We start from the raw sequence: 25,968 nt of genomic DNA on the forward strand, positions 1-25,968 counted from the left end.
CAGCAGTCAGAGATAGTGCTTTTTCAAAATATCGTATGTTCTTTCACACTTTTAATGTACCTGGCATGTTGCATGTTATATATAGTTTAGGGAAGAGATATATCCATTGCACAAAATATAATTTTTATCAGATAATTCAAACACTACAAGCTACTGCCATAAAAGGACGTGCGTCTTTTTATTGCAATGTTTTAAGTGCAGCTTTCCTATTTTTGTGATATTGCGACTGTCACAAAAACGATTTAAAAAAAATATTGTTTTTTTTTTTTTTAATTAAAAAAAATTACTTGGAATTTCATGACGCAAAAGGCGTTATTCACGCAAATTTCAGAAGCTTCAATGGTTAGTGAATGCTGGGCATGTCAAACCAATAGTACTTTGTGTACCTAAAGGCATAAAACCCTTGGTTTGGTCCTTAGCCTCCTGTCCAGCAACTGCGTGGATTTCCAGACTACAGTAGCTTAAAAGCACGAATCTCATCAAGTAGCCTTCGTTGAGTGCATAAATATTGTAAATCAGTAGTGTCATCGCAAAACATAGGTACAACGGGAATTAGAATAACAACGGGTATTTTGCTACTTTCAAGGCAATTTGCCTACAGCAGCGATAGCCATGAGTTTCACTGGCTTTGCTGACTGTGACTTGCACTGCTTAGCTACTGTAGCATGAATCTCAGAACTCAGAATACGTGCGGTCAAGATTTTTTAATGTCGGTTCCCCAAGAAATATTCGAATATCTTCCGAAACCAGATGACCAATGATCAATACCAACGCAGATTCGGAAAATCGAAGAGTTTTTAGTGAAACAATGGTGCAAACATATGCAGAAACGAAAAAAATATCGTGTTTTGAAAATGGTTTTGTGGTAAAAAAATATGCTACTGGTAGAGGGGTTAAGATGGGTGGTGAATGACTGGACAATGCATACTATTGGTACTTCGCGTACCTGCAGATATAAAGAAGACCCCATTTGTGGTCCTTAGCCTCTTGTCCAGTAACTCCTATCCCTAATTCCACGTGGTGCCGCCTGGGATACGAGTAACCTTAGGGAAGATCAGATAACCAACCCCGATGGGACCTTGGTCGTATGCTGACAGGGAAGGGGGACTCCTCTCTTCTGAGGGTGTAGCTTAGAGCGTCTGTTCTCCATGTTAGGGGCGGCTCAGAACGGCGTCTGTTCTCCATGTTAGGAGTGGCTGATCATCGTCCTAGTGCCAGCGTGGGACTCTAAACAGTGCTGTGCACGATGGTCCTCCGGCGAGACAGCAGGGAGTTGGTGCAGGCCTTACAAGCCAGCCGTAAAAATCAACAGTACAGGAAGCATACAATGTAAATTTGCACCGGAACAGTCGGCATAGACCCAGGCATCGAAAACGGACTAACGATTGGAAACTCGAATCATGGAACTGTATGTCTCTCAATTTCTTGGGAAGTACCCGCATTCTTCCCGAATTTTTGAGGGTCCGCAAGTTCGACATCGTAACGCTGCAGGAGGTTTGTTGGGAAGGGTCGACGGTACATAGTATAGGGATGGTTATACCATCTATCAGAGTTGCGGCAACAGACATGAGCTGGACACAGCTTTTATCGTGATAAGCGAAATGCAGAGGCGCGTGATTGGGTGGTGGCCAATCAACAACAGAATGTGCAAGTTTAGGATCAATATTAGCATTATCAACGTGCACAGCCCTCACTTAGCAAGTGACGATGACCATGAGTACGCTTTCTACGCGCAGCTGGAACGTGAATACGACAGCTGCCCAAGCCGGGATGTCAAAATCGTTTTCTGAGATCTCAACGCTCAGGTTGGCCAGGAGAAGGAATTAAGACCGATTACAGGAAAGTTCAGCGCTTACCAGGTTACAAACGAAAACTGGGACTGATTGATTGACATGGCCATACGTAGTACCTTCTTCCAGCACAGTCTCCCGTTTCAGTACACCTGAAGATCACCCCAACAGACTGAATGGAAAATCGACCACGTTTTGATTGATGGAAGACACTTCTCGGACATTATCGACGTCAGAACCTATCGCGGCGTAAACATCGATTCGGATCACTACCTTGTGGCGGTTAAAGTGCGCCAACGACTCTCCGTTGTGAACAACATTCGGTACCGACGCACTCCACGGTACAATCTGGAACGACTCAAGCTACCCGAAGTCGCAACTGACTACGCGCAAAGCCTTGACGCTGCGTTGCCGGAAGAGAGAGAGCTCACCGAACTGCTGAGGACTGCTGAAGTTGTGTCAAAGCAGCGGAAGGTGCCATTGCACAATGGTCCACCCAGATAACCAGAAATCGCATAAAAGTTCACGTTATAACTCGTTTATTCATACTATTTACATCGAACCCACAAAACACCCTGGATGAAATCGTCAGTTTGATAAGTTTCCTCGCATAAAACGATGTTTCTCTGAGTTCATTTGTACATTTTGTTTCATTCCGCACACTTGTACAAAATAAGTCGAATCAATTCGTAGCAGCTGTCAAATCAACATTTGTTATCATAAGTTGAGTCGCATAAGATCACAGGTTAGTTCGGTAGAATATTTCTACACTCGCATTGTATGTTATTATTCATCACGTAATATATGCACGTATATCGCCTCCACTTTTGTACGTAGAAGGCTTTTTCGCGACATCTTATAAGTTTTGAGGACAAATACAACTGTGGTATATTCACCAAAGTTGTAGAATATAATAGTACCAAAAACATTGTAGAACATAGTAGGCTGCTTAAATTTGGAAATAAATGACTTATGAGTGGAAAGTGATTTTCTTCATTTTTTTTTATATAAAAAGTCAATTATCTCAGAAAGCATAAGCTATATAGAAAAAGTTTGTTCTACAAAGTTTTTTGTATTGAAATATGCTACAACTTTGCTGAACATACCAACTTGCTATCTATTAACATAAAAAAGTTGACGTATAGGACACTATTGCGATTAGTGCAGAAAAAAAATTCCATTTCGTACGAATTGTAGTACAACTTATTTCGAGACACTTCTGGGAAGCAACCTATACTCTAAAACCACAAAATGACGTCGAAAAGTTCATGTCCGCGTAAACTTGCTATCTGGACCACTGTGCATTGGGCTCGTGGAAGAAAATTGACGGAACGGTTCGACGAGGAGTGTCAGATGGTTTTGGACGAGAAGTATGCAGCGGGCGATTATGCTGAGACAAGGCACCCGTCAAAACGTAGAACGATACAAACAAAAGCAAAGACAGCAAACCCATCTCTTCCGTGTTAAAAAGCGCCGTTTGGAAGAGTTGGAGTGCGAAGAGATGGAGCAGCTTTATCGTTCTCAAGAAACGCATAAGTTCTACAAGAATCGCAATGACGGATTTCACGCCAACTCGACACGCGATTGGCAGCACCCCTTCAGAATTCAATGAAACTTTCTGGATGTCAAAAGTATGTAAAACTAAGATACTTTGCAAATTTTTTTTTTCAAAATCGATCTAGACTAACATTTGGAAAGGGTCAAAGTTTTTTTTTACTTTTTTTATAAACCCGTATAACTCGAAAACGGTAAGACCTACAAAAAAGTGTTGTATGGGGGACTATCGTGAAATTTCCTGACGTTTTAGAGAAAAATATTGAAAAAATAAAAACACATTTTCTACACTGAAAAAAAAAACAATATTCAAAACTTTAAAGTCGATTTAAAAAAAAACGGCCATTTCAGATTTTGATCATCCTTAAGCAAAAAGTTTGGTAATTAAATTTACTAAAAGTCGTTCATACATTGCAAATTGGACATATTTTAGGGAAAAAAGTTTTTCTAACATCGAATTTTTTAAGTCCCAAAGTTTTTTTTTACTTTTTTTTATAAACCCGTATAACTCGAAAACGGTAAGACCTACAAAAAAGTGTTGTATGGGGGACTGTCGTGGAATTTCCTGAAGTTCTTGAAAAAAATATTGAAAAAATAAAAACACATTTTCTACACTGAACAAAAATTATTCAAAACTTTAAAGTCGATTTAAGATCAATTGAATTTAATAAAAAATACTGTATAATTCCGTTTTATTTCTTTTAACTACTCCCAATAAAACAAATATAATCTATTTTGTGATTAAAACTCATTTATCACTTGAAAATATGATCATACTAGACTATATAAAGCGAAATAAAAAAAAAAAATTATTTTGGACTTAAACGATTCGAAGTTAGAAAAACTTTTTTCCCTAAAATATGCCCAATTTGCAATGTATGGACGACTTTTAGTAATTTTAATTACGAAACTTTTTGCTTAAGGATGAACAAAATCTGAAATGGCCGTTTTTTTTAAATCGACTTTAAAGTTTTGGATCATTTTTTTAGTGTAGAAAATGTGTTTTTATTTTTTCAATATTTTTTTTCTAAAACTTCAGGAAATTTCCCGACAGTCCCTCATACAACAGTTTTATTTTAGGTCTTACCGTTTTCGAGTTATTCTTCTTCTTCTTTCTGGCGTTACGTCCCCACTGGGACAGAGCCTGCTTCTCAGCTTAGTGTTCTTATGAGCACTTCCACAGTTATTAACTGAGAGCTTACTATGCCGATGACCATTTTTGCATGTGTATATCGTGTGGCAGGTACGAAGATACTCTATGCCCTGGGATGTAGAGAAAATTTTCAACCCGAAAAGATCCTCGACCGGTGGGATTCGAACCCACGACCCTCAGCTTGGTCATGCTGAATAGCTGCGCGTTTACCGCTACGGCTATTTGGGCCCCTTTATACGGGCCGAGTTATACGGGTTTATAAAAAAAAGTAAAAAAAAATCTTTGGGACTTCAAAAACTTGATGTTAGAAAAACTTTTTTCCCTAAAATATGCCCAATTTGCAATGTATGGACGACTTTTAGTAAATTTAATTACGAAACATTTTGCTTAAGGATGATCAAAATCTGAAATGGCCGTTTTTTTTAAATCGACTTTAAAGTTTTGAATATTTTTTTTTTTCAGTGTAAAAAATGTGTTTTTATTTTTTCAATATTTTTCTCTAAAACTTCAGGAAATTGCACGACAGTCCTCCATACAACACTTTTTTGTAGGTCTTACCGTTTTCGAGTTATACGGGTTTATGAAAACAGTAAAAATAAACTTTGACCCTTTCCAAATGTTAGTCTAGATCGATTTTGAAAAAACAAAGTATGTAAAGTATCTTAGTTTCACATAGTATTCACACCAGAAAGTTTCATTGAATTCTGAAGGGGTGCTGCCAATCCCTTTGTCGTGTTGGCGTGAAATCCGTCCAATGCATCCAGCAAAGGCTTGGTGCCGTGAGCCAACATGTGCCGGGATAAGAATGGAGGTATTTTGACGGACGAACGTGAGGTGATTGAAAGGTGGAAGCAGCACTACGATGAATATCTAAATGGCACTGAGGAGGAAGACCAAGGCAGCAGGAGGAATGGCTTCATCAGTACGGCGGATTAGGGAGACTTGTCAAGTCTCACAATAGATGAAGTTAAGGATGCTTCGAACAGCTTAAGAACAACAAAGCAGCTGGAAAGGATGGTATTGGAGCGGAACTTATTAAAATGGGCCCGGACAGGTTGGCCACTTGTCTGCACCAATTGATAGCCAGGAAGGAGGGAGTAATATACCCAATATACAAAAAGGGTGACAAGTTAGAATGTGAGAACTATCGAGCGATCACTATTCTCAACGCAGCCTATAAAATGCTTTCCCAGATCATCTTCCGCCGTCTATCGACACTGGCAAGCAGATTTGTGGGAAGTTATAAAGCCGGTTCTGTTGACGGGCGATCGACGACAGACCAAATCTTTATGTTGCGGCAGATCCTCCAAAAGTATCGCGAATATGAAGTCCCTATGCACCACTTATTCATTGAATTCAAAGCGGCCTACGATACCATTGACCGCGAAGAGCTATGGAAGATTATGGACGAGAATGGTTTTCCCGGGAAACTGACAAGACTGATCAAGGCAACGATGAATAATGTACAATGCCCGACATTGTCGGAAGAACGTTCCAGGTGGTTTTTGAACAGTATACCAGGTTGAAACGTGAAACAGACCAGGTTGGATTTAAAATATATACGTCGAAGACAAAATATCTGCTAGCTTCAGGAACCGAGCGTGATAGAGCTCGCATTGGCAGACGCGTGATGCTCGATGGGGTTCAGTTCGAGGTGGTGGACGAATTTGTCTACCTCGGATCATTGATAACGTCTGATAACAACTGCAGCAGAGATATTCGAAGACGTATCATTGCTGGAAGTCGTGCTTACTACGGACTCCACAAGACCTTGCGGTCTGGTAAACTTCACTTCCGTACTAAGTGTACCATGTACAAGACGCTTATAAGACCGGTGGTCCTCTACGGGCATGAGACGTGGACAATACTCGAAGAGGACCTGCAAGCGCTAGGACTTTCTGAACGACGTGTGCTTAGGTCGATCTTTGGCGGAGTATGTGAGAACGGCGTATGGAGGAGAAGAATGAACCACGAGCTTTCGCAACTCTACAATGAACCCAGTATCCAGAAAGTCGCCCAAAGCTGGGCGGGACACGTTGTGAGAATACCGGGCAACAATCCCGTAAAAATCGTGTTCACCTCGAATCCGGCCGGTGCAAGACGAAGGAGAGCGCAACGAGCTAGGTGGTTTGACCAAGTGAAGCAGGATCTTGGAAGTGTGGGGCGATCGAGAAACTGGAGGTTAGCAGCCATGGATGAAGTTAGTTGGCGTAACATTGTAACGCAGGTCATGTCTTGAAGGACGTAGCACCATCAAAGGTAAAGTAAGTAAGAGGGGTTAAGATATTATCCATAGATTTTTCATATCAGACAGATTTTTTTATATATATATACTATATAAAAAATGATTGGCATTCAAAAAAAAAAAAAAATCAACGCATTTGTTTTTGTTTTCTTTTTTTTCAAATTTGTGTTCCATTCGTGAAAAACTACGTGGTTATAGGGTATTGGCAAAAACCACGCAGAGTCACAACGAGGAAAGAGATAGGGTCTGAAAAAGCAGAAAAAAATGACCACGGTGTTTATGGATGACCCCTAAATGAAATGACACTAAAAAAACCTCAAAATTCAAAGTAAGCTATTGTGAAAAACTGACCCAGTGAGATAAGACGAAAACTAGAATGAATTTTTTTCTGAGTCACATTTTTGTCAATGAAATTTGCTTATCTTATGTGCACGGTTTTATTAACCTATCATATAACATAATTATCATTGAAAAAAGACTTAATTGGAGGGAAAAATAAAAAAAAATATAGCTTATTGAAACAAAATATAAATTAGTGGTGGATTTGATTACAAAGCGCGTTTTGTTCGTTTTTGGAATATATTGCGGGAAACAGAAGGTAACTGAGAAATTTATGTGAACACGTTCTCTCCGTCGTTTAGTAGTTTCCAGTACCAACGATTCAATACGATTAAGATTGGCAATCAATTGCTGTGTTCGCTGGATGCAGGCATATCTTTTAATATCTTATATACCGTAGAGATTATATTTTATAAGTATACGCCAAATCCAAAGTAAAAAAAATGTGTTGCTGAAATGAGACTGAATTTCATACAATTTTACAATTTGAAAGAAATTTCCATATATAAATCATATATACACTTTGAGGTCAGTTTAACGTGAGGGTGTCTGATTCTAAAAGTACTTATTTAAGTATTTTGAAAAGTAAAATTAGGACTCCGCTTTTTGAAGCGTGTAAATTCAAAATCTCACTTTTTTTTTAATATGAATTTTAGAATCCGATATACGACAATATAGTAGTTTATCGACAGCCCCTTAGATGAAATGCGTTTAACATGAAAATATGCTGTGAAGTTTTTAAAACAACAGTAGTCATCCCAATCCCAACACAGCTTTCACGCTTAGAGGAGACGCATGGTACTTGTATCTAAAAAAACCCTTTTCGAAAACTCAACGCATCACCCTGTTGAACATTTCCTTGTTTGATCCTTTTTTTCTCATAACCGAAAGAGAGCGTCCTTTCAGTCCTTCTCGCGGAAACTGGCGTCCTCTCGTATCTCTCCCTCTCTCTTTGCTGACAATGATGCTCTCCCCTCACTTTTCGCAACTGGTGGATCGTTAGTGGGGTGATTTTACGAGCAGGCTGCTGTCGAGTCGTCTGAGGAGGTCTGCAGTATAGGAGACACCCATCCTATATAATGAATGGACGCGACCTCACTCGAATTGGTGTGGTGGGGTCGCTCATTGAGTCAGTTCGGTTTCAGTTCCATCTAGTTTTCTGTGTTCACGTTTTCAGTAGAGAAAAGCACTCGCTGCTGGGTGGACGTGAATTTTCGTTCGTTCCTCTCTTATTGCGTACCGGAAGAAGCTGTTTTAGAGTGTAGTTTCTGTGTGTGTAAAAGTGTGCAGCAAACAGCAGCGCACCTAGGAAGAAGAGCTCTATATTCTCATGCACCACCCTCTGAGTTGGTTTAATTCTGTATTTTTTTCGGGAGATTTTTCGTGTTTGTCTGACTCGGTCGAAGGTGTGTTACTCCTAGTGATTCTCTTTGTGTTCCGAGTGGGGTGTGCTGCTTTTGGTGATTCGTGAAGAAAAGCAGTTGTTATCGGGGATTGCTTCTGTTGCACGTTTTAGGAACTCGTCGATTCCTCTTTATCTGCTATTCACAGGAAGAAGAAGTGCTTGGTGTAACGCGGATTGAAGCAAGGGCAAACCTTCACGTTTTGGTAGTAGTGGTTTCAGTTTTCCCTCTTTATTCGGTGTGACGAATTGTGTTTCGGGTTCTTGATTTGGTTGCCTGCCCGAGAAATAGCAGTTCTACTTATGGATAATTGAATTTTATGCTTCAAGCAGATTCGGTTTCGTGTTTTGTGCACTCTGTACTGAAGGAAGATTTTGCGGCGACCAAGGAAAGCAGTCGAGAAGTACTTCAAGGATAAACGCAGCTCTTGGAACGGATAGTGAAAAGGTGAACAAAATCCCATTCTATGTACTTCTTTACGAAAGCGAACGAGAGAATATATAACCTAGTAACTAAACCCCTAATCTACAATTTCCGTTTCTGGTTGGTGTCCTGCTTCCGTTCCTCCATAAAGTCCACAAAACTTGCCTCCTTCCAAATGGATTTTCTCGTCCAAGAAGAATCCAGTCGTGACCAAACTCCAAAAGCCATTAACACGTAACGAAGTGAAAGTGTGAAAATGTGTCCTTGTCATTTAGTGGTTCCGTCACAGGAAGAAATTTACGACGACCGAAGTCTGGACGATTGTGGAAAGTAATACCACGGAGTAAAAGTGCTCTTCAAGGTGATCCGAATCGCTGATAACAAGTTTACGGTGTTGTTTGTCAGATTTTTTCTTGCTGTCCAGAAACAAATTTGATTCGCCGTGGTCTACAAATGGATTTGATAAGATGAAGATGATGCCGCTGGTTGAAGTCCGACAGTGAAATGAAATTCTGCTCAATCTGCTCTCGGTGTGAATTGAATTAAAGTGGATCAAGATTGGAACGAATTACTTAAACCTATTATGTGATAAAAACCTTCGAGTGTTGGTGTGCATATGGACGAGCAACGGCGTCGTGTGTGACAATGGATCAACTTCATAGGTTGCGCCCTCTACTAGGGGAGTCGAAGCTTTACACGTTTTGCACGGAGTGTCTAAAACCGTTATTAACGAAAAATGACCAATAAGTCGGCAAAAATCATTCGAAAGATGTGGTATCTTTGTTTCCCTTTCGAGAATTTGAAAATGTTTCATCGAGAAAATGAAAGTTATAGTGTTTTGAAGATTTAGACTCATTTTCAAGAAATATTTTCTTACTTCAAAATACATCCTGAACGCTACATCATTTACTGTTCCAAAACTAATCAAATAACCATCAGGGCCTTCCTTAACCGTGTGGTAAGAGTCCGCGTCTACAAAGCAAAGTCATGCTGAAGGTGTCTGGGTTCAATTCCCGGTCGGTTCAGGCCCAGTTAACACACGATCGCATATAATAGGATATAAGAGTACAAATATGGAGGCGATATACGTACATTATTCATGCAGCCTTATGGCGCATGTACGTATATCGCCTCCACTCTTGTGCTCTTTTGCGCTATCGTATATGAGTTTGTGTTTACTGGGGGATCTTTTCGTAATGGAAATTTCCTTGAATTCCCTGGGCATAGAGTATAATCGTACCTGCCACACGATATATGAATGCGAAAATGGCAACAATGGCAAAGAAAGCTCTCAGTTAATAACTGTGGAAGTGCTCATAGTAACACTAAGCTGAAGAGCAGGCTCTGTCCCAATGAGGACGTAAATGCCAAGAAGAAGAAGATCAGGTATATATTCCACATTCAAGAAGTTCCATATTTTTTCAGAGAAGAGATATCTAAGCATCTTTCCTGTAGATTTACAGTGCACATTGGTCCCAGAGCTATACCTACGAAGACAAAAATGTTTGCGTCTAAGCCGTCCGTTCTAGATAGGAGCCGGATCCTATTCTTGGCACTTTTGATTCACTTCGGCAGTGGGGTTTTTTGAAAACTACAGATCTCATATTTGGCTACAGCATGCCCCGTACCCAACTGCTTCTCATTGTAAAGTTTTAGGCAATTCAGCCGAGAAAAACCCCCCATGCCAAAGTGAATCATGGAAATGACTAAGTAGCTCTGCACCCTACATGGTGTTTTCGTGAAAGTTTCCCCATATATTTCGGACATTTTTTTTCAGTTATGTGGCATTAGGGTAGACCGCATGGTTAAGGAGATCAGAATATATTTTTTTCCTGATGATACAATTTTCTATAATGTTTTACATCCAATTTTGAGCAAATTTGCCGAAGAACCGAAATTTGTATCTCTTATGGTTCGCGATTTATGGCTTTTAACTTTGCTATTCAAACATATCGTTTACAGTACGTAGTATCACCTATTTTGAATGTTGATTGTGAATCTGAAGGTTAATTAATGTGTTTTTGAATGGTAAACGATGCAATTTTTGGAATTTTTTAACATGAAAATAGACCTTGAAAAAGGCCATAAATCTTCAAATGACTATACCTTTCATTTTCCTCGAAAAAAACCTTTTCAAATATGCTAGGATACCATATATTCCGAATGGTTGATGCTGAATTGATGGCCATTTTTTGTCAATAACGGTTGTAGACACACCGTGATGTGGTCCCCTAGGAGGGGGATACAGACACAGAGTGAGAAAGCGAGAACAAAAAAATAATAATGCTGCACCAGTGAATGGAAGTATCTGATAAAAAATGAATGGAGAACAATTTGAATGAATTGTCTGGCTCTTGTTGGGGTGACGGACACTCTGGACGATGATGGAGGATATTTTGCGTCGTCTTTCCAAACGTGAAATTGATGTGTTGTGGCGATGATTTGCCTTAACAAGATGACAATGACAGGAAGCGGGTGATCGCGCGGGATTTTAATTTGAAGACGTTTCACAAGAAACGGTGATCTTAGTAGACGAATTGGATTTTTCCTGTTATCGTTGCTTTTAGTGACGGTACCGTAGAAAAAGTGAATGTCTTTCTGTTCTGATATTGCAAGAAAAGTCAACCATTTTTGAAGGAATGTATTGAATATTTGTTTTTATTTAGTTACACTCATAAGCCACATACATATTATCATGTTAATGAAATTTACTATTACCAGATGCAAACGAGAAAATTCTACAATAATTTTCAGCATTTTTATTGAACTATCATGTTTTACACGATTATAAATATCTAATGTCTAAGCAAATCCATCGTATGGTTTAAGCATCTCATGTGGAGAAATACCATTATGATAATACATGTACACAAATAAACATATTTAAATTTCAATGCAGTGTAAACTGAGGCGTATGGGGAATATAACGTTTAATCACGTTTAATTTTTAACTAAATATGTTTGAATGCTACATGATCGTGTAAATTTCAAGTGCATTCGGTTGAAAAATGAGAGATTGATCTTTGCAATTTCAGTTTATTTTGATGTTCAAAACATGTGCATGGAAATAAACATAAATTTAAAATTTTTGTTTGGTTGTGTAGTGAATTAATTCTTTATTTGCGAAAGTACAGTTTTATCAACTATCAAAATTTGTTGAGGCTGAAGAAAATTAATTAAATTGTACAGCTTCTGAATCACTGATATTCACACCTGAGACACTGATATTCGTTGTAGCCTCCGTTACTCCGTGAACCTTGCGTTTCTTGTACGGCTAGTATCCCTGGTCGTTCGTCGAGCAGCGGGCTTCCTGATCGAGCGGTAAATTTTTAAGCAAAACCCCTCACTCACCACCTTGATGGATGCTGGCGTCCTCGGATCTCGTACGGTCCTTGGCCGAGCCTGTCTTCCGGTACTGACGGACTACCATGAATCTATGACATTTGGTCGAAAGATATTTGGTCGAATGACATTTAGTCGAGTGACGTTTGGTCGAAAGTCGTCGTCGAATGGACATTTGGTCGAAAATGTTCAGTTGCAACAGAAAGCATATGATATTTGGACGATCCGACATTTCGTGGAAAGGATAGTGCTCGAATCTAAATAGTAAGGAAACAAAGTTATACGTTTAGTCTGACTATCGTCGAGAGTAGTATTTTGTAGCTGATACAAAAGTGATTGAATAATTGAAAAAGTATCAGCCATTTTACCAACAATTTCTATTCGAGCAAAATTGTGTTATTCAATTTGATGGACGCTCTTCCAACATATTGATCACCCTGTTGCGTTTTTGACGTTTCATGCTGTTTTTCGTTTAGGCATGTTCTGCGATTCGAGATAAGCCAACTTTTGTCATCTCAGTCAACTTGTCTTCTCTTACCCGATACATCGAATAAGCACAATTTTTAATTTTAAAAATTTGAATTAGATTTAGATTTGAATCTTCTACTGCAAACTCTGTTATTCTCCGGAGGTCATCAACACTGTCAGTGAAGCCATTTTTTTTTTTTTTTTTTTTTTTTTTTTTTTTTTTTTTTATAATTTCTTTATTAGTATCATTCCAAACATTACATTCCTTTCTTATATCTAGGTGTTCTGTGTTATTTGACAACACTATCATCCTAATTTGGTAAAACAAATTTAAGATTTAATTAACATTTTGTTAACAACATATTACATTTCATTTGCCGTAGCAGTTCAGTTTTTTTACAGGTGAGTTGATTTCACCTGCTTATAAGAGAAAAAAAAAAACGTTTTTAATATACTTAACCTAACTTAACCTAAACATATAACGCATTAATCGTGGCAATAGAAGATTGTAACGATTTTTGCCTGAAATTATTAATGATTGTATTTGACATTTGTTCCAATGTTTCAACATTGGATATTCTATGTAACTCATTGGTACTATACCAGGGAGGAAGCCTCAGAATCATTTTCAAAATTTTATTTTGAATTCTCTGCAGAGCTTTCTTCCTGGTATTACAACAGCTAGTCCATATTGGTACAGCATACAACATGGCTGGCCTGAAAATTTGTTTGAATATCAACAGCTTGTTCTTAAGACAAAGTTTTGATTTTCTATTAATAAGGGGATAGAGACATTTTACATATTTATTACATTTGGCTTGAATGCCCTCAATGTGATTTTTGAAAGTTAAATTCTTATCTAGCATGAGCCCTAGATACTTAACTTCATCTGACCAATTTATTGGAGCCCCTCTCATCGTGACAACATGTCTACTTGAAGGTTTCAAATAAAGAGCTTTTGGTTTATGTGGGAATATTATTAGTTGAGTTTTGGAAGCATTAGGAGAAATCTTCCATTTTTGCAAGTATGAAGAAAAAATATCCAAACTTTTTTGCAATCGACTACAGATGACACGCAGGCTTCGTCCTTTGGCGGAGAGGCCTGTGTCATCCGCAAACAAAGATTTTTGACATCCCTGAGGTAGCTCAGGTAAGTCAGATGTGAAAATATTGTATAATATTGGTCCCAAAATGCTGCCTTGAGGAACACCAGCTCTTACAGGAAGTCTTTCAGATCTGGAGTTCTGATAATTGACCTGAAGTGTACGATTTGACAGATAACTTTGAATTATTCTAGCAATGTATGTTGGAAAATTAAAGTTTTTTAATTTTACAATCAAACCTTCATGCCAAACACTGTCGAATGCTTTTTCTATGTCTAGAAGAGCAAGACCAGTAGAATAGCCTTCAGATTTGTTGGAACGAATCAAATTTGTTACACGTAAAAGTTGATGAGTGGTCGAATGTCCATGGCGGAATCCGAACTGTTCATTGGCAAAAATTGAATTTTCGTTGATGTGGGCCATCATTCTGTTCAAAATAACCTTTTCAAAAAGTTTACTGATGGAGGAAAGCAAACTGATTGGACGATAGCTAGAAGCTTCTGCAGGATTTTTGTCTGGTTTTAAAATTGGAACAACCTTAGCATTTTTCCATTTGTCAGGAAAATATGCTAATTGAAAACATTTGTTAAATATATCAACTAAAAATGATAAGCTACTTTCTGGAAGTTTCTTGATGAGGATGTAGAAAATTCCATCATCGCCAGGAGCTTTCATGTTTTTGAATTTTTTAATAATAGTTCTCACTTCTTCCAAATCAGTCTCCCAGGCATTTTCGAAAACGTTCTCTTGATTGAGAATATTTTCGAACTCCTGAGTAACTTCATTTTCAATTGGACTAGTAAGTCCTCAATTAAAATTGTGCGCACTTTCAAACTGCATAGCAAGTTTTTGAGCTTTTTCGCAATTATTTAGTAATAATTTGTTTTCCTCTTTCAATGCCGGTATTGGCTTCTGAGGTTTTTTCAAGATTTTCGATAATTTCCAAAAGGGCTTAGAGCCAGGGTCCAATTGAGAAATTTTATTTTCAAAATTTTTGTTTCTTAATTGAGCAAAACGTTTCTTGATTTCTTTCTGCAAATCCTGCCATATAATTTTTATAGCAGGATCACGAGTGCGTTGAAATTGCCTTCTCCTCACGTTTTTAAGACGGATCAAGAGTTTAAGATCATCGTCTATAATCACGGATTCAAATTTTACTTCACATTTTGGAATTGCAATGCTCCGGGCTTCAACAATGGAATTTGTTAAAGTTTCAAGAGCATTGTCAATATCAAGTTTAGTTTCTAAAGAAATGTTAACATCAAGATTGGAGTCAACATACGTTTTATATATATTCCAGTCGGCTCGTAAATAATTGAAAGTGGAGCTGATAGGATTGAGAATCGCTTCTTGGGATATTTGAAATGTAACAGGGACATGATCAGAATCAAAATCAGCATGAGTAATCATTTGGCTACAAAGATGACTAGAGTCGGTTAAGACCAAATCAATCGTAGATGGATTTCTAGAAGAGGAAAAACATGTGGGGCTATCAGGGTATTGAATTGAGAAATATCCTGAAGAGCACTCATCAAATAAAATTCTGCCGTTGGAATTACTTTGAGAATTATTCCATGACCGATGTTTGGCATTAAAGTCACCAATGACAAAGAATTTTGACTTATTGCGAGTCAATTTACGCAAGTCAGTTTGGAGCAAATTAACTTGCTGCCCAGAGCATTGAAAAGGCAAATAGGCAGCTATGAAAGTATATTTACCAAACTGTGTTTCAACAGAAACACCTAAAGTTTCAAAAACTTTAGTTTCAAATGATGAAAACAGTTGATGTTTTATACGCCTATGAATGATGATTGCAACTCCCCCACATGCCCCATCAAGTCGATCATTACGATAAACAAAAAAGTTAGGATCTCTTTTGAGTTTAGATCCAGGTTTTAAATACGTTTCGGTAATAACTGCTATATGCACGTTATTAACCGTAAGAAAATTAAACAGCTCGTCCTCTTTACCATTCAGAGAACGAGCATTCCAATTTAAAATATTTAAATTATTATTTGGATCCATTAGAAAAACGTAATCCAATAACAATTTGATTTGTAAATTTTACACCTACTTGGACTGCTTCAGTCATAGTGGTGGCTTTGAACATTGCATCAATCATTAGATTCAATTGTTCAGTTAGAAAATTAAAATCAGAGGCAGACATGTCATGTGATTTCCCATTAGAATTTCCGGTAGACGAAGAAGCGGAATTACCTGTGGCGGTAGGGTTTTTCCATTTGATTTGAAACAAGTAGAATGGGTACCTATGGATCGAACAGGGGAGGAGTTCAAATTTCCTGCTACGATATCGGCAAAGGATTTACCGTGGGTAGATACATTCGAAATTGAAAGATTCGAACGGCTACCTGACGGATTAAAATTAGTTTGTGAATGTGCATGATTATGATCTTCCTGATGGGTATGATTCATGATCAAGCGATCGTTAACTGAAAAATGAGCATTGTTCGATACTCTACCAGGCAAATTCCGGAAACGACCGTTATCGTAACGGATATTATCTTTCATCTGCCTGGCACGAGCCTCAATGACCTTTTTGCGTGAAGGACAATTCCAAAAATTGGACTTATGGTTAGCCCCGCAATTACAACATATGAATTTGGTGGTATCTTCCTTCACTGGACAGACGTCTTTGGCGTGAGAAGAACCTCCGCAAATCATGCATTTAGCATCCATGCGACAATTTTTTGTACCATGACCCCACTTTTGGCACCGACGGCACTGAGTGGGGTTCTGGTAATTTCCTCCAGGTTTCTGGAAATGTTCTTATGTCACACGGACATCAAACAAAAGTTTTGCTTTTTCTAAAGCTTTAATATTATTTAGTTCTTTTTTGTTAAAGTGAACTAAATAAAATTCTTGAGAAAGCCCTTTCCGAACAATGCCAGATTGGGTTCTCTTTTTCATAATGATTACTTGGACTGGGGAAAATCCAAGTAAATCATTTATTCCATTTTTGATCTCTTCAGGTGATTTATAGTCACTTGAGAGACCTTTCAAGACAACTTTGAACAAACGTTCAGTTTTGTCGTCATAAGTAAAAAATTTGTGCTTCTTCTCTTCAAGATGTTTGAGAAGATTGCTCATTTCGATACAATTATTCATTTCACCCTTGGAAGAAAGTTCGCATTCCGGAGAAACGTCCTTTCTTCCATTCTTGCCACGTGTAGTGACAGTTTTAAAACCCACTTTTTTGGAAGGAAGTAGTGAATTCAGAGATTCACCCTTCCTTTTGTTAGTTGTTGATACCATGTTTAATTAATAAACGAAAGAAGACGTGACCTTCGAAAGGTTTTTTCCCAAGACGGTGTCCAAGAAGGATTACCACCGCTAGCTTTCGCCAACGGGTCCAACGAAAAATCGAAGGCACGGGTCCAAACAAGGATCGTAAAGGGATCAATAGTAGAAAAAATAGTACTGAAAAGTACTGTTTAAGTAGCACTGAAAAGTACCGTTTTTAATTTTAGCACTGAAAAGTACTGTTTTTGTAGCACTGAAAAGTACTGTTTTATTGCTTTAGGTAGTTTTTAAGAAAACTTCCAAGAGCAGAGAGAACTCGTGTACGCACAGCACGAAGGTACGATGCGCACTGTTGATCAGTGAAGCCATATATTTGCTTGATGAATGCTATTAAGCTCGATGTCACAATAAGCCAATTGGCCACAAGTAGAGTTACAGACACCTAACATTCACTTCGCCATAAAAGTTTTCATTAAAGCAAATTTTTGCCTGCCATTTTGACTCCGATGAAGTGGGCGAATTCGCCCTCCTGGGGGCGATTTTTAGCTTCAGGGGGGCGAAAACACAAAAAAGGGGGCAAAAGTGTTAGTATTAGAGGAAAAACGGCTCATATAATTTGAAGGAGGCAAAACATTCAATGGAAGATCGAACCTTTAACTATTTCACCTATTTTTGAAATGTACGGCATTCTCATTTTAAAATCATGATAGATAAAACTTGACGACTCCAAAAACAACATTTTGGTATTATGCACTTAATTTTTTACATCTTATGTGGTTTTTCGAACATTAATCAGCAGCTTTTTGAAAAGACGAACAGTTTTTGATCATTCGAAGTAATTTTCAAGTAAAAATATGTTGCAGCACATATTTTTTGTAATTAATGTTATATATGAAAAGAATATTTGAAAACTTGTTGCAGAAGAACTTAAGGATTGAACACCAAACTCTATAATTATGACATTTGGTTATCTATGGACAGATTATATTTTCCGACAAAATTGAAAACTCTGAAAAAAAAATTCCATATAAATATAGTTTTTTAATAGCTTTTTAGGAAATTTTTGTATATTTTCATGAAAAAAAAATGTTTAGGGTTATATTTTTCCCTGAAGTTTTTCTCTGAGTTCTATTCTATAAAAATAGATTGAAAATCGGTTGAGCTGTTCAAAAGTTGTGTTTTTTTTTAATGAAAAATCTAATGCGCTGAAACCTACAGTGTGTGCCGATGAAAAATGGCTGATTTTTTATTTTCAGAAAAATATATCTCAAAAACTTAAAAACATATATTGCTAAAACTTTGACGGTAATCGTACAATTTTCTGAACATTCAAGAAAAAATAAGAACAGCAATAGCCCCTTTGGCCCGAGGCCTTCAAAATACGAAAAAACTGAAATTATTGATTTATTTTTTCATGCGAAAAAACAATTTTTGTGAAATTCAATGTTTTTCTTGAAATGTCAAAATCTTTTGCTTTTATTTCGTCCAAAAAATTGAAAATCGGTCAAACGGTTCAAAAGTTATAATATTTTATAAAATAAAAATTTTGCGAAATCGCGATTTTTTGGTCACCCTATTTCGGAAATGGTCACCCTAATCAAAAAATCCAAAAACAAGTGTATCCTTATTCTGGATGGGCAGAAAAAAAAGCATATTTTCACGGAATTCGATGACCCACTAGATCGGGTTTTCACGGAATGGCTGTATACTCAGTTCATATTACGGTCTAGCAGAAGCACGCACCTTACATTCAATGCACAATCCAACAATTTGTGTTAAATGTTAGTATTTTTAGACGCTTTCACATGATTTTTTTCAGAAATTCTTTTTTGTATTTCGGAGATTCCTCTACGAACCCTTTCTTAGAATTATCAGGCATTTCATCAGTGATTCTTTTAAATTTATCTTGAGGAAAACCTCTATTAATTTTCTGGGAAGGTTTCATGAAGATTTCTCCTAAAAATTAGGAGTTTTACGGATTTTTTAGAACTAGGGTAGGTATACCAGTTATGGGCATAATGGTTCCCAAATTCGCCATACAGGTTAATCCAACTGTTTTAAATTTTCCAATAATTTTGTGTGTTCAAGTAGGTTAGTATCAAACATATCTTGATGTTAAAAGACACTCAAATAATGTGGAAGAATGTGGAGTTTTCTAGAATTCCCATATGGCCAAATAAGCAACCACTATAGCCATAACTGATACACTTTCCCTAGCTTCTAGAATTCCATCCTAGATTTGCAAGATAAATTGTGACACGTTTCACGTCTTGCATTGGCTCGCAAAATATAAATCTGTTATGAATCGAATATCCATCAGTAAGCTACAATTTTAAGTATTATTACAAGCTGCTAACGATAAACCGGTATTTTGTTTTAATTTCATATAAAATTTTTGATGGTCTTACTTACCCCAAAATATATTTATACCCGGGGTAAGTGGGACCTATAAAAACAACCACCAGAAACAAAACTTTTCCTACGCGCCTCAAACTTTTTCTTATAGAGTAGCATTAAAACATTCAAACAAATGATTTTTATCAAAAAAGATCAATCTCAAATTATGTTATTGCATAAAAGGGAGAAAAAATGTGTAATTCTTTTAATTTTTTTCAATTTTTAAAAGACGAATCCAAAATTGAACAAAGTTAGAGATGAAATTTGAAATGCATCATGAGAACGATTACTTTTTTATTTTAATTGAACATTATTTGTAATTTACAACAAATTTAGTAGATACGGAAAATAATTCCACCCCATCAAGTGGTTTTCCGCCATGTATATGAATAATAACAGAACATATTTAAAATTTCATCAATTATGGAAAGTTTATGTGCTACATTTAATTAATAACTCATAAATGATATTGAACATGTTTTATTCCTTTTTACGCTTTTATTGAGGAGTTTTCAATTAATATTATGAGCGATGCTACATACTATTAAACAAACGCCAAAAAGCGTACGTATTTTATGGTTGATCCCTTATGTACATCAAAATTTTACTCAAAATTAAAAATCTATGATTTATCAATCCTATGATTGTAATGGTTGACTTACTGATGTGTCACTACACTTTTTTGTATTAAACTTTGGGAGGGATTATTAGAGTATGTTTAAAACTACAAATGAACTTTAACACTTCACTTTTTGCAAAAAAAAAATAAAATACTAAAATCACTAAGGAATGATAAGACGTGTTGACAAAGCGTTAAAAGAAGCAAAACCGGTTTTGGGTAATGTTGTAAACTCTCTGAAAGAATCTAACCCTTCATTACCAAGAATTAAAGGACTTCCTAAAGTTCATAAACCTGGTAATGAAATGCGTGAGATTGTTTCAGCTATTGGATCACCCACCCACAAGATTGCAAAGTATTTAGTCCAGAAATTCCAAAATTTTCCAAAACAGTTTCATAGTAAAACAGTTAAAAATTCCAAACATTTTACAGAAGTAATTGAAAATTTAAAAATAGCCGATGATGAAGTTTTGGTTTCTTTCGATGTCAAATCTTTATTCCCTAGCATTCCTGTTAAAGAGGCCATAAGCCTATTAGAAGATTGGCTACTTAGTCAATATGAAGGCACAGATTGGATAAAACAAGTACGTACATACATTAAATTAACTAAACTTTGCATGGAAGAAAACTTTTTTTCCTTTAGAGATGAAACATATAAACAGTTAAATGGAGCCCCAATGGGAAACCCTCTTTCTCCATTTTTAAGTGAGATTTTTATGGCAAATTTAGAGAAACGATTAGAAGATAAAAACCAGCTCCCTGAAATCTGGTGGCGTTACGTTGATGATGTTTTCAGCATAGTTAAAAAACACATCTTACCCCAAACTTTAGAAACAATTAATAAGGCTCACAAAAACATTGAATTTACTTACGAAGTGGAACAGGATAACAAATTGCCTTTCTTGGACTTACTTATTGTAAAGGAACACTCATCACTTACATTTGAAATCTATAGAAAACCAACTAACACTCAGCGTATTATTCCAAACACATCAAATCACTCACACCAACACAAAATGTCTTCCTTCAATCACATGATACATCGAATGCTAACAATCCCCCTCAGTGAAACTGGTAGAAGAAAGGAACTTAACTACATTTTTGAAACAGGACAATTAAACGGTTACACAAGACAAACAGTACAACAACTCATCGACAAAAGAACACGAGAACAATACAAACGTTCACTTACTACTCTGACACAAGAACAACCAACACTCAAACATATAGCCGTCAATTACAACGATGAAACAAAAAAGCTACGCCCAATCCTACGAAAGTTTGGTTTCGAGTTAGTTTTTACCAGTAGAAACAACCAACTCCAAACTCTCCTAGGTTCAACAAAAGACCCAATTGACAGTTTATATAAATCAGGCGTTTACCAAATTACATGCGACCACTGCAATAAAATTTACATAGGACAAACAAAACGGACTCTCAATACACGTTTTAAAGAACACGTAGCAGAAGTTACTAAAGCACACAAAGACACAGAAAAAGGACATGTACACCATTTCAAATCAAAAGTTGCAGAACATATTTACAATGAACAACATTTCCTTAACACAAAAAATATCAAACTCTTACGACATATTTCAAATCCTTGGAAGCTTGACGTAGCGGAAAGCATAGAAATTTTCAAACAAAACCACAATAAATTACTAAACAAAGATCAAGGAAATGGGTACTCTTGGCTGTTTAGACTTATACCTAACCTTCACACACACAATACATAAACACATTGATTGACCACCTGCCAAACAAGTAGGAATTTGTAATTTTGACAATCCTTTCATTTGATTAGGTACACAATTAAAAAATGACCTCCTGTATTACAGGAGTACAGGTAGAATCTAGTTCTAACATATCCACACACTTTGTCTAGTATAAATAATAGATCCATGCGATGTTCTCTTCAAGTCGAGCACTCGACACTGAAGAAGTCTGTAAGTCGCAGACGAAATAGGCCTATCTGTCAAGATAAGCAACACATATTAGAGTTTAAAGGTATTTGCTCACCTTAGTGATTTTAGTATTTTATTTTTTTTTGCAAAAAGTGAAGTGTTAAAGTTCATTTGTAGTTTTTTACTGATGTGTATTGTGGCATAAAACTGGATGTGTGCCACTTGTCCCGTTTATCGAGGTAACTGCGTCTAATGGCTCATTCTAAAACTTTCTTCTAAAGTTTTCACAATTTTGAAATTATTCGATCTTGCACACATCAGCAAATATGTTGTCAAAATGTGATTGTGTTGTTTTATATGAGAAATATAGATATTTGAAACTGTTATTCAACAATTTGTTTAAACTGTCGTTTTTTAATGTCCCACTTGCCCCGGGTACCTTACTTCAATTATTTATACCATAGATAATAAAAAAAATGTTCCAGAGATTTTTTTTATAAATTTGGGAAGTCTTTCACGAATTATGCATTCTAGAAATATTACAATTGATTCATGATATTCCATATTAATTTCTCATATTCCCATTTTGAGAACCCATGAGGAATTTTATCTTTTTGAAATTCAAATATTAATCCAGAAGTATTTTTTAAGATCTACTGCCGGAATTTCTCCAGAAATTCTTATCAATTTCTTCTGTATTTCTCTAGGTATATTTTACAAATGATTCCCTTTTTTCATGAATCTTTCTCAATATTTCTCCATTGTTCTGGTATTTTCTATCAAGGAAAACTCTACCTCATTACCCTGAAACCCATAGCCCCGAAAGCCATCTCCCCTGCATGCCACTGTCCCGAAAGTCCCATTACCTCGAATGCTGTTTCTCCGAATGTCAAAACACTTTGAATGACATTGCTCCGTGATATTGGTAATCAGGATAATGTCATTCGGGGTTATGTGTCATTTGGGGATATACATTCGAGGTAATGAGATTCGGGGAAATGGGGTAGTTTAATCGTTTTCAAAATGTTTTGGAATTATCTACGGAGTTTCTGGAGCTATTTAAAGGACTTAAAGTCGTGGAGGATTCCCAGAGCAACATCAATATAAATTTTACATAGATTTTTTTTGGAGAAATATTGTTTCATTGCCTTAAGAAATATCTAGTGGATTGGTTGATTTCGATTGTATTGCCAGGTGATATGTCTTGTGCGACATTGAACAAAATTCTGCCAGTTTTTTGCGATGAAATCTGCAGGCAATTCCGTATTAAAAGCTTTGGAAGAATATGTCTCGACTTTCAGTCAAGTCTAGTACACGACACTGAAGACGCGTGTCTGTTAAATGATACAAAGTCTAGTGGAATTAAATGGTATTGTACTAAATTCGGATTTTTCATCTACTTATAGGTATTCCACTTAACAGCTCGAAGATTTATTATGTCTACAAAAGATTCAGTTTTAAGAATTTGAGATGTATCAACCAAATCATTATAAGAATTCTGATATTGTTTTTTGGAGGTAGCATGAAGAATTCATTTGTAGATTATGTTAGAGATTGTATGAAAAGTATCTTCTTGAGAAGCTCTGGGTTTACCAAACATTTCTGCAATAATACATCTAAATTAAAAACGTCGGTTATCACTTCTAGAATTCTGCGAAGAAATCTTGGTAGTTGTGACTGGCAGAATTGTTTAAGATTCTCACAAAATTCAAAGGAAAATTTGAGACGCATCTTCATTGAAATTATTGAGATAAAAATTTAATCCAGCCTTAACTTTTTGGAACAACTGTCTGTTGAAGTAGTGTTTCTTGGCCAATTTTCTGAATAAAATCTGAGAGGATTTTTACAGTGTTCGTAAACAACAGTTGGCGAAATACCTGGCGGATTTTTTTTTTTGAAAAATTCCCACAGGAACTTAGAAAGCGTTTCTGTTACACCTTCTGCTGAACGTTTTCATGAAATTTGTAAATTAATTAATATGATACAGTAAAACTCCTGTAAAGATATCTGGTAGAACTCGCTGAGGAAATTCTTAGGTTACTCATAAAGTCTTTCCAGTGGAAAATAAACCAAAAGATTTTATAAACAATATTTCTGAAACAACTGAAAAAGTGTTTATGGGATTTAAAATTATTAATGAGAAAATCTCAGGAAAAAATATATATGAATAAATAGAAGTAAATGTTGATCCACTTGTGGAACTTCAGATGGAAGTCTTATAGATATGATCAAATTCCAAGTCGAAATTTCGGTAGATTTCTACAAAGTTAAAAAAATTGCTGCAAAAATGAACAAAAACTTAATGAGATTATGCTAAAATGCTTTTGGATTCCCCTAACAATTTTTTGATTATTTTTTGAAGGTTTTTTACATCGTTACTATACAAAGTTTATTAAACTTCTGAAGAAATCGCGAAACATTTGATTGGGGAAACCAAAACTATTTCGGGCGAAAGTCCAGTAGAAAGTAATGGCAAAATGTAGTCGGAAGTTTTAAAATTGTTTCAAAAAATATCGTGGGGAATTTTCAGAAGAACTTGCTGAGATTGGTACGATATCAAAAACAAAATATTCAATATCACGAAACATTTCTGGGGAATGGCTTGTTTACAGGATTCTGGAGGGAGCTTCTTGTTTCTACGCCAATGACTTTGTAATTGCAAATATTTTTTTTTTTGACTTTAAGGCCATTGGTTATAAATATCTCGTTTGCCTTTCTGCACAAGTGAACCGAGTTTAATTCTGTTTTTCAAAATTTTTGGATAATTTTTTGAAAGCTGTTCGGTTTAATTATAAAATTTTGGTTAAAAAGTTTTTCTTTCTGAATTCAGAAAAACGTTTGTGTTCTTTTACTGATACCGTCATAAAATTTTCAAAGCAACGTTGCTTACTTACTTGATACACGATACTTGATGGGCTACAACTCGCTCCGATGAATCTGCGCCGAATGGATGAGTCTTCTCCAGTGGGCTCGGTCCTGGGCCAATCGTTTCCAGTCGCTCTGAACGTTAAGTGCCCTTAAGTCCTCCTCAACTGCAAAAAGTCACCGTGTGCGTGGGCTACCACGAAGTCGGTGGCCTCGTTCGGGTTCTCTGTTGAATATTACCTTTGCTTGTCGTTCTTCCGGCATACGGGCAACGTGACCAGCCCAACCCAGCTTGCCGTGTTGCTAGTATTTGTAAATTGCCACCTTCTCATGTTTTCAAGTAGCATCAAAAGTTGCAAATCGTCGTTTATAATAATAGATTCGAATCTTTGGGAATTGGGAAGTTTTGGGATTGAGTTAATTTAGTTGTGGGAGCACTGCCAATTTCACATTTTTATGTGTTCAAATCAGCTCAAAAAAAAAGGATTGAGTATTTTTCCATGAAAATTCAAAATATAAAAAAATAATACAAATATGGTAATTTGCCTTTTATTGTGATATAAGATCTTCTTTACATTTTTTACATTAAATACATAAGAGATTCAATTCTCACAATAGGACTGACATTTAAAAGTGTGCATGCTCACGAAACGAAAGTGTAAACAAAACATGGAAGTGTTATCAGAGCTTCACATTTTCCTTTGTAATAGTACGGACACTCCATTCGAGGATTGAAAAAAAACCTCAAGATAAAAAAAAGCTGAGCATAGCTTTCTAATTGTTTTCCTTATCCAGCTGAAGCTCACATAAGAAATTCAATAGAAAGTTTTAACTACATTAGTTTAGAATGCCACGAAGGCCAAAAGGTAATATTATATCATAATTAAGACGTTAATGATGAACATCTTGCGTAATTTTACACTTATTTCTTTACTTTACTGAGAATTACTGTTTTATTGATAATGAGTTTTCGAGCTGTTTAGTGGATATCTATAAGCAAATGAACACCAAATATAGAACTATACCATTTAAAGTTGAGTCAAATATAAAGCACTAAAATCGACCTTACAGTTGCGGTAAAAATATGTGTATCTGTCGAAGG

The 25,968-nt window shown here is 36.4% G+C and overlaps 1 protein-coding gene across 4 annotated transcripts in view; it reads left to right on the forward strand.

Moving 5' to 3' along the window:
- The first annotated feature begins 8,086 nt into the window (after nucleotides 1-8,086).
- Nucleotides 8,087-25,968, forward strand: part of LOC5567280 (slit homolog 1 protein) — a 95,174-nt gene continuing 77,292 nt past the window's right edge. The window contains exons 1-2 of one of the 4 annotated variants that reach the window (XM_021842434.1): nucleotides 8,200-8,487; nucleotides 8,633-8,931. The gene's annotated coding sequence lies outside the window, so the exon portion shown is untranslated. Of the gene's footprint in view, nucleotides 8,932-25,968 lie in introns of all 4 variants that reach the window. The other 3 variants (XM_021842435.1, XM_021842436.1, XM_021842433.1) reach the window with 3 other exon arrangements.

Source organism: Aedes aegypti, chromosome 2 (assembly GCF_002204515.2).
Source record: "Aedes aegypti strain LVP_AGWG chromosome 2, AaegL5.0 Primary Assembly, whole genome shotgun sequence".
NCBI classification, from domain to species: Eukaryota; Metazoa; Arthropoda; class Insecta; order Diptera; family Culicidae; genus Aedes; species Aedes aegypti.